This window comes from Hordeum vulgare, chromosome 4H (genome assembly GCF_904849725.1).
Source record: "Hordeum vulgare subsp. vulgare chromosome 4H, MorexV3_pseudomolecules_assembly, whole genome shotgun sequence".
Lineage (NCBI taxonomy): Eukaryota > Viridiplantae > Streptophyta > Magnoliopsida > Poales > Poaceae > Hordeum > Hordeum vulgare.
The window spans coordinates 567,023,305-567,034,161 of NC_058521.1; the positions used below are offsets into that span (position 1 = coordinate 567,023,305).

Genomic DNA, 10,857 nt, shown 5'->3' on the forward strand with positions numbered 1-10,857 from the left:
GACGGAGTGGCCCACAGGGATGGCACACGGTGGCCATATGACAAGTACGCCTGATGGGGTAGGCCACATGGTCACTGACCCTTGCCAAGTTTGTTAATATTTGTTAACAACTACAGTGCGGAACCGATGAGTACAAAGGACATAACACAGTGGATTCTTCTTGCTAAAACTCATCAGGATAGTCTAATACATTGTTTAACTTGCCAACTTCAAATTGCTACGGTACGACAAACGTTGAGCTTTATGTTGGAAACAAAACTTCCAAGCTCATAACTACTGGAAACTAAGGGAATAGTACGATACATAAGACTTTTTGTTGGCCACCAAATATTCAGATCGATGCGATCTGGCTCACTTAGCCACCCATGCCGACGTGACCGCTATGATTGCACCTACTGGTGCAGTAGCTGCTAGAGCCATCTGGATCGCCTTGTTCATCCTCTTGAGCCTCCTTATCTCACCATTTTCCTCTTCGAGCTCTTCATAAACCTCGTCAGGCTTCTCCTCGCACCTCTCATGACGGCTCTTGTGGTAGTTTGCAAGCTCAACCGCAGTTTGGCAATACTGGTTCGTGTACCTGTCAAGGTCTTCCTCCCAGATGTATGCTTCACAAAATCTGGCACCTGGTACCTGTTTACAACATACGAGACAACAGTAAAAATGCGTTAGAGCAAACAAAACAATTTGATGCGAACAGGGTGACACTATTTACGGTCATCTCACGTTGTAGTTGACGCAGTTCAGAAATAACTTGTCGCGCTTCGCCACCGACGAACCTTTGCGCTTTGTGCACTGCCTGCCACACGCGCAGTGCAGCCTGTAGACTGCCTGAAGGTTCGCCATCCCACTGTGCGTGTGCTTGGGGTGCTTGGGTGTAAGATTTTAGGATTAAGCAAGTGGACTGACATTGCTGAGAGGAGCTCTCACCCTTTTTGTAGAGAACCTTGTGCATATCCACAATAAATGCTCATTAATATTGTAACTAACGCACACATCACTGAATTAAAGTGTGTAGTCAATTCTCAGACAACACGCACTGTTCACGCAACTCCGTGATCCAGGCGATGTCAAATCCCTTGCTTTACGCTCGTGTCGTACCGGGGTCTAGTTGCTCTGCTGCGCGGGCATGCCACAACCCTCGTTGAATTGAAGTCAGGGGTTTGCTTCTCAGACAAAGCTGGCAAACAACAACTCACTGGTCTGCAACAGTGCTCGTTTTATATGTGATGGTCTGTTATTAACCAAAACACCGGACTTTTGTGAGCAATGTTTTGGAGGTCATCATTAAGGCGTTATAGGTTTGTGTCTAGAGGCAGGGCCTGGACAAGATTATTGTTCACGACATAAAGTGCGGTGTCTAACTATAACTGAGTTCCATTTGGCATCCTCATAGCTCCTCACATTGCATCCTGACAGCTCGTTTCGCATACGGTGCCTCCCATTGGATTCCATGCTCGTTTTGCATCCTGGCAGCTCGTTTTGCATACGGTGCCTCCCATTGGATTCCACTGCTGCATGCGCTGGATAGACATCTCCTCTCCATAGGTAGGGGCCTCCCTTCACTGTTAATTGTACAGTGACGTTTGACTGATTGATGTGCCCCTCGCCCATGCCTTGGCCATGTTGCCCATCTGTTCGCGTCGCGTGGGTACCGGTTTGCACCGCGCGGGTATTAGTATACGGTGCCTCCCACCTCCACCTCCATATCTTTAGCTACGACATGTCAAACCGAGCGAACTCTAGCTCCGAGATGTTCTCAGGCGAAGCAATGATGACGCCGCTGCCGAATCCATCCAGTACATCATCGTTCACTGTAAGTCCAACTACTGATTTGGTGGATGTTGGCCTTTTGGTTCATATTAACTGATATGGTTATTAATCGCCAACTGCCCAGACTGCTCCATCATCTCTCAGGCCGTTAACTATTAAGATGCTGATGGATTCTTTCAATGAAGACATCGAACGCCATCCATTCATTATTGACGGCATGCCGGTGTCAACAGTAGAATCACACTCAACTATATAGTTATGTATTACCATTTTAAACAATGTGCTATTTTCTAATGAAAGCATGCACAGATCGATCTTATAGGCATGGTTAGAAATAAATGTGTGAGCATGGATCACTGCACATTTGACCTGTATGACGGCACAGGGTTCGTAAATGTACACTACTAGTGAGTATGTAACAAATCATCAATTAACAGTACATAAATTAGTTCGATTTGTTAACACACGTAATCCATCCGGCTCAATCTAATTCAGGTTTGATTGCCCTCAGGACTCCAGGGATGCTTGGTCGTTCAAGTTAGAAAAATAATTTTCATTAATGATGCTCTGTAAGTATACCACGTCAATCATTTTTATCATGTCATTTAGATATATTTTTCCATAACAACAGCAATGGGGTTTATGTACGTGTCGTCGGGAGGGCTACTAGCTTGGACAGTTTTTTCCAAATCAAAGCCTACATGGTCAGGTTCGTGGAGCAGGATAAAGATAACCAACTATTGGATGCATTATTTTTCCATTGTTATCATTCGTTAATGCCTGAAGGAGTCTTGTTTTATGTTTTAGGACTGTAAAATACTTCAACGACATAACCCATCACTTTCTCTACTGCATCAAGGCTCATATTGACATTTCTAGTCAGAGCGTATTACAGGTTTGTTGTGCTAATGAATTATTGATATATAATTCATACTGCCTGGATAAAATTGGATTATGTTTAATTGCAGAAAAAGCTTGATGCCATTACGTCGGCATCGACCGTCATGCCAATAAGCCATATCACTCCAAGTCAGATTCCAAATGAATGTAGTCTCAAGGAGAAGATATTCTCCATTTTGCGCGACCCAGCCTACCGGTGAGCAGCCTTTACAGTGTTCATCGCAGCCTGAAGTCGTACTCATCATCATTATAAAGTTCTTTGTATTTTTTTAGTGATATAGAACATGGGGTGAGCCTAAAGTTGCTTCGCAGCGCGGTTGGCGCAAGTCAAGACGATATCATGTAATGTATTTTCCCACATTTGTTCGCTATTCTATAAGTTGACATAATTGTTTCTAAATACTAATGTCTGTTCTTCAAATTTCACGAAGGTGATAGCAGAGCAACTCCAGCTCGGTGAGATGTACACTACAATTGATGAACGACATTTCAAGTCTTCGAACTAATGATCTTCTGGCTGATCTTACGTTATTAGTCTGTGTTGAGCACTATGTTTTTTCATCTCGGTAATATTTATGTTTATGTCGTCAGTGCACTTCGGCTACTTAATAATTAGCATCGTTGATCGGTAATCCAACTCGGTAATATTTATGTCGTCAGTGCACTTCGTCTACTTTATTAGTCTGTATTGAGCGCTTTTTTTTAATAATGTTTTTTGTCTTGGCGTTGCTGAGACACCTCCCTTCTCAAGGCGTTCTTCTTGCTCCCTCATTACAAACCCAGGGCAATAAAACTATTCACCAGCCCACCCACCGCTTGCTTGCTCCCTCATCCCAAACACAGTGCCATACTATTGACCCCCTGCAACCTCTCCCTCCATCGACCAACTCAAACCTTCCCATTCCTCCATGTCCAGCATCAATCCCATGTCAATTACTGACAATGAGAACCTTGTGATAGAAATCATTTCAAGGCTATCATGCACCCGTTCAATCATCTGCAGCTCTGCTGTTAATCCCCAATGGATGAGTATATGTAGATCCCAGCCTTTCATTCAGACATACGTTCGCCGCAATCGCCCGGCCGTGCTCGGATTCTTGGCCGAGTTCGAACGTGGTTACAGCCTCCATTTTCGTGCCGTGGATGCATTGGCTTTGCAAGGTGAGGCCACCAGAACTCTTCTTCGTTCCCGTATCGATGACTATTCCCTCTCAAGAAAACGCATACTAGCATCTGAATCTGGTCAACTGCTCATAAGTGTTAGCATCCCTCCATTTGTCTCCTCTGAAACCGACCAGATAAGTGTCGATGGGTACTACACTTTGATTCCTAGCTCGTTTCCACTTGCATACTCATTTGTAGCAACTCGTATCCCTCGGGTGCCTCGCCTGCATGGCTAGCAAAGCCCGAACTTCTATGGTCAATTTGGTCTGTTGCAAACAGCCGGCCAGACATGGTTTTCCTTTTTCGTCAAAGACGCAGCAGGCCCTTTTAGTAGGTCTTACGGTGGTATAAAATTCAGGTCCAAAACTGATTTCCACGTACACGTGTGTGTGTTCAGAGGTGGGGCTTGGACAAGATTTGTGTCTGATCCTTTTCCATATCGTCCTCCTTGCATCTTTCACATAGATCCTTACTCCATTTTATCCGGCAGCTCATTATATATGATGTATGTCGTCGGCATGTTAATTTGCTTTGACATTCCTAGCTCTACATTCACTGATGTGCATCTACCTATATCAGTCAGGTCATGCCTCGATTACACTGTTTCTCTTAACGAGTCTGGCATCCTGTCTTTGGTAAATTGTTCTCATGGCTCGCTCAATACTTGGCTGCTTCAACTAGTGCATGGCCGCTTACAGTGGAGCTGTTGCTCGAGACTAGATTTAGTCCACACATTTTCTACTACTGTTGGTCCTAACATATGGCAGTCCGCGTTTGGTGTTGATTATGGGGATGTTGGCCTTAATGATTTCCAATCAGTGCAAATCAGATCATCTAGCAATAACTCGCCAGTTGTTCTATTAACCTTCGCATTCGATCATGGCATGTTTGTTGTCGACACGGTTAATTGCACCGTCAGAGGGGTGCGCTGGTTAACTGAGGATGGCCAGATGAGGCAAGCATTTCCATTGACCGAGCGTTGGCCACTGACTTTCTGTGATTGAAGCAAATTTCATTGTTTGCTCACCATTTGTAATGGTATATCATTACTACTCCCTCCGTCCCAAAATAACTGTCTCAAGCTTAGTACAACTTTGTACTAGAGCTAGTACAAAGTTGAGATAGTTATTTTGGGACGGAGGGAGTATTTTGTATGCGATTGGTATTGTGTGCCCACGTACGTGTTATTTCCCATTATCCTTTATTGTAATCCGTTATTGTAACAGTTGAACAATTTATGAATCACATTTCGTATTTGTTGTGTTGTTATATTTAAGTTCATTTTGATGATACCGCAGCCCATCCTAAATCTGTGGCCATATGTGAGCTGGGTATATATTTGCAAGTGATTGATTCGGACTCGGATGACCGTTTTCTAAAGCTCAATCAATGCATATTAAAAATATGTTTTGTTCATCTTGATATTATTAGTAAGAGAACTTCATACCCAGTTCACATATATAAAAAAACACAAATTGTACTGCCGCTGATTTCGCAACCGGATCCAATATTTAATGTGACACAATATATAATGCAACGGCTTATATATGATTATTTTGTGTTCGGATGTCCACCGTATAAAGCTCCCTAGGTATATGTGATAGAGTTCATCGTCTCTGTATGCAAGAGCACCACACGTGTCGGAATTCATCTTACGTTATTTATTATCGATTCTATTGATTAATGCCTTACTACCAACCACCCGAGCTCCGTTTGCTCATATAGCAAAAAAAATTATTTCCTCAAGCTTTATAACGTTCTTAATCCATATATCATCAATTTGCCTGTGAGATGCCCAATGCAACTTCTCTCCACAAGTTTGTGTCATGCCGTGATTATGCTCATACTTCACATCATGGTCCCGTGTGCGATGCAACCTTATAAAGGCAGGGCATTGGCAAAGAGCACCACGCGGGTCGGGTTGCATTTTTCGTTTTTTCTTATCGGTTATATTCATTAATACCTTCGTACCAACAACGCGAGCTCCGTTTTCTCATATAGCAAGATGATCATACCCTCAAGGTTGCAAGTGTTATGGAGAGTTATCCAGCTATATGCGCAAAGAGCACCGGATGTATCGTATTAAATCCAGTTATGTAGAGTTCTTCAGCTAAATATGTAAGAGCACCGCACGTGTCGGTCAAGGGTTTGTTGTTGATCCAACATGTAATTTGACGCAATACATAATGCAACGGCAAAGCACGACCAACAAATCACTAACAGTTTTATATGAGTAGCTTGTGTTCGGACATGGAGATGATAAAGCTCCCCGGCTATAGTTGCAATAGCACCGGATGTATTGTACTAGAGTCCTTCGTGTAGAGTTAACTGTCTTCATATGCAAAGAGCACCACGCGGGTCGGGTTGCATTAATACCTTCGTACCAACAACGTGAGCTCCGTTTGCTCATATAGCAAGATGATCATACCCTCGAGCTCAGTTTGCTATGTAGAGTTCTTCAGCTATGAACGCAATAACACCGGATGTATATTATTAGAGTCTGATATGTAGAGTTCTTCAGCCAACTATGCAAGAGCACCGCGCGTGACGGTTAAGAGTTTGTTGTTGTTATTCGTTGGGCCGTTGTATTTGCAAACGTGTGTATGGTACCGTGCATTGTAACAACAAAACAAATTACAACAATCGGGTCAATGACATAATACATAATGCAACGGCAAAACACGACCAACAAATCACTCACACTTTTACATGGGTAGGTTGTGTTCGGATGCCCCCGCAAATGTGATTTGATTGGGTGCTATGTAGAGTTATGCAGCTATATGCGCAAAGAGCACCGGATGTATTGTATTAAATCCAGTTATATAGAGTTTTTCAGCTAACTATGTAAGAGCACCGCACGTGTTGGTCAATGGTTTGTTGTTGATCCAACTTGTATTGTACTAGAGTCCTTCGTGTAGAGTTAACTGTCTTCATATACAAAGAGCACCACGCGGGTCGGCTTGCATTAATACCTTCGTACCAACAACGCTATTGTGTTCGGGTGCACGTCGGGTAAAGCTCCCCGGCTATGGTTGCAATAGCACCGGATGTATCGTACTAAAGTCCTTTGGTATTCGTTGTTGGTTTGTTATTGGTATTCGTTGGGTAGTTGTATTTGCAAATGTGTGGATTGTACCGTGCATTGTGTTCGGATGATCCAACATGTAATGTGACACAATACATACTGCAACGGCAAAACACGACCAACAAATCACTAACACTTTTACATGAGTAGATTGTGTTCGGGCGCCCATGGGATAAAGCTCCTCAGCTATAGTTGCAATAGAACCAGATGTATCGTACTAAAGACATTTGTGTAGGGTTAATCGTCTCCATATGCAAATAGCACCACACGGGTCGGGTTGCATTTTACGTTATTTCTTATCGGTCCTATTGATTAATACCTTCGTACCAACAACATACGGGGCTGAGGTTGCAAATTTTTATGTAGAGTTCTTCAGCTATAACTGCAAGAGCACCGGATGTATCGTAATAAAGTCTGTTAGGTGTAGTTCTTCAGCTAACCATACAATAGACCGCATGTGTCGGTCAAGAGTTTGTTGTTGGTATTCGTTAGGCCGTTGTATTTGCAAACGTGTGGATGGTACCATGCATTGTAACAACAAAACAAATGACACAATACATAATGCAACGGCAAAACACGACCAACAAATCACTGACACTTTTACATGAGTATATTGTGTTCGGCTGCCCACCGGATAAAGCTCCCCTGCTATACTTGCAATAGCACCGGATGTATTGTACTAAAGTCCTTTGTTTATATTTCACCATCTTTATATATGCAAAGAGCACCACGCGGGTCGGGTTGCATTTTTCGTTATTTCTTACCGGTTCTATTGATAAATACCTCCGTACCAACAACGCGATCTTTGTCGTGTCAGTGTCGGTCACACGTGTCGGTCAAGAGTTTGTTGTTGGTATTCGTTAGGCTGTTGTATTTGCAAACGTGTGGATGGTACCGTGCATTGTAACAACAAAACAAATGACAACAATCGGGTCAATGACACAATACATAATGCAACGGCAAAACACGACCAACAAATCACTGACACTTTTACATGGGTAGATTGTGTTCGGATGCCCCCGCAAATGTGATTTGATTGGGTGATATGTAGAGTTATGCAGCTATGTGCGAAAAGAGCACCAGATGTATCGTATTAAATCCAGTTATATAGAGTTCTTCATCTAAACATGTAAGAGCACCGCACGTGTCGGCCAAGGGTTTGCTGTTCATCCAACATGTAATGTGACGCAATACATAATGCAACGGCAAAACAAGACCAACAAATCACTAACACTTCTATATGAGTAGATTGTGTTGTGATGCCGACCGAATAAAGCTCCTCTCATATAGTTGGAGTAGCACCGGATGTATTGTACTAGAGTCCTTCGTGTAGAGTTAACTGTCTTCATATGCAAAGAGCACCACGCGGGTCGGGTTGCATTAGTACCTTCGTACCAACAACGCGAGCTCCGTTTGCTCATATAGCAAGTTGATCATACCCTCGAGCTCAGTTTGCTATGTAGAGTTCTTCAGCTATGAACGCAATAGCACCGGATGTATATTATTAGAGTCTGATATGTAGAGTTCTTCAGCCAACTATGCAAGAGCACCGCACGTGATGGTTAAGAGTTTGTTGTTGGTATTCGTTGGGCCGTTGTATTTGCACACGTGTGTATGGTACCGTGTATTGTAACAACAAAACAAATGACAACAATCGGGTCAATGACACAATACATAATGCAACGGCAAAGCACGACCAACAAATCACTGACACTTTTACATGGGTAGATTGTGTTCGGATGCCCCCGCAAATGTGATTTGATTGGGTGCTATGTAGAGTTATGCAGCTATGTGCACAAAGAGCACTGTATGTATCGTATTAAATCCAGTTATATAGAGTTCTTCAGCTAACTATGTAAGAGCACCGCACGTGTCGGTCAATGGTTTGTTGTTGATCCAACATGTAATGTGACGCAATACATAATGAACGGAAAAACACGACCAATAAATCACTGGCACTTTTACATGAGTGTATTGTGTTCGTATGCCCGCCGAATAAAGCTCCTCTGCTATAGTTGCAATAGCACCGGATGTATTGTACTAAAGTCCTTTGTTTAGATTTGACCGTCTTCATATGCAAAGAGCACCACGCGGGTCGGGTTGCGTTTTTTGTTATTTCTTATCTGTTCTATTGATTAATACCTTCGTACCAACAATAAACGGAGCTAAGGTTGCAAAGTGTTATGTAGAGTTATTCAGCTATATGCGCAAAGAGCACCGGATGTATCGTATTAAATCCAGTTATGTAGAGTTCTTCAGCTAAATATGTAAGAGCACCGCACGTGTCGGCCAAGGGTTTGCTGTTGATCCAACATGTAATGTGACGCAATACATACTGCAACGGCAAAACACGACCAACAAATCACTGAAACTTTTACATGAGTATATTGTGTTCGGGTGCACGTCGTATAAAGCTCCCCGGCTATGGTTGCAATAGCACCGGATGTATCGTACTAAAGTCCTTTGGTATTCGTTGTTGGTTTGTTGTTGGTATTCGTTGGGTAGTTGTATTTGCAAATGTGTGGATTGTACCGTGCATTGTGTTCGGATGATCCAACATGTAATGTGACACAATACATAATGCAACCGCAAAACACGACCAACAAATCACTAACACTTTTACATGAGTAGATTGTGTTCGGGTGCCCATGGGATAAAGCTCCTCGGCTATAGTTGCAATAGAACCGGATGTATCGTACTAAAGACATTTGTGTAGGGTTAATCGTCTCCATATGCAAATAGCATCACACGGGTCGGGTTGCATTTTACGTTATTTTTTATCGGTCCTATTGATTAATACCTTCGTACCAACAACATATGGGGCTGAGGTTCTAAATTGTTATGTAGAGTTCTTCAGCTATAACTGCAAGAGCACCGGATGTATCGTAATAAAGTATGTTAGGTATAGTTCTTCAGCTAACCATGCAATAGCACCGCACGTGTTGGTCAAGAGTTTGTTGTTGGTATTCGTTAGACCGTTGTATTTGCAAACGTGTGGATGGTACCGTGCATTGTAACAACAAAACAAATGACAACAATCGGGTCAATGACACAATACATAATGCAACGGCAAAACACGACCAACAAATCACTGACACTTTTACATGAGTATATTGTGTTCGGCTGCCCACCGGATAAAGCTCCCCTGCTATACTTGCAATAGCACCAGATGTATTGTACTAAAGTCCTTTGTTTATATTTCACCGTCTTCATATATGCAAAGAGCACCACGCGGGTCGGGTTGCATTTTTCGTTATTTCTTACCGGTTCTATTGATTAATACCTCCGTACAAACAACGCGATCTTTGCAGTGTCAGTGTCGGTCACACGTGTCGGTCAAGAGTTTATTGTTGGTATTCGTTAGGCTGTTGTATTTGCAAACGTGTGGATGGTACCGTGCATTGTAACAACAAAACAAATGACAACAATCGGGTCAATGACACAATACATAATGCAACGGCAAAACACGACCAACAAATCACTGACACTTTTACATGGGTAGATTGTGTTCGGATGCCCCCGCAAATGTGATTTGATTGGATGATATGTAGAGTTATGCAGCTATGTGCGGAAAGAGCACCAGATGTATCGTATTAAATCTAGTTATATAGAGTTCTTCATCTAAATATGTAAGAGCACCGCACGTGTCGTCCAAGGGTTTGTTGTTGATCCAACATGTAATGTGACGCAATACATAATGCAACGGCAAAACAAGACCAACAAATCACTAACACTTCTATATGAGTAGATTCTGTTCTGGTGCCCACCAAATAAAGCTCCTCTGATATAGTTGGAGTAGCACCGGATGTATTGTATTAGAGTCCTTCGTGTAGAGTTAACTGTCTTCATATGCAAAGAGCACCACGCGGGTCGGGTTGCATTAATACCTTCGTACCAACAACACGAGCTCCGTTTGCTCATATAGTAAGATGATCATA

General features: G+C 42.7%; 1 pseudogene; it reads left to right on the forward strand.

Moving 5' to 3' along the window:
• The first annotated feature begins 1,675 nt into the window (after nt 1-1,675).
• On the forward strand, nt 1,676-3,295 carry LOC123447088 (annotated as a pseudogene).
• The last annotated feature ends 7,562 nt before the right edge of the window (nt 3,296-10,857 follow it).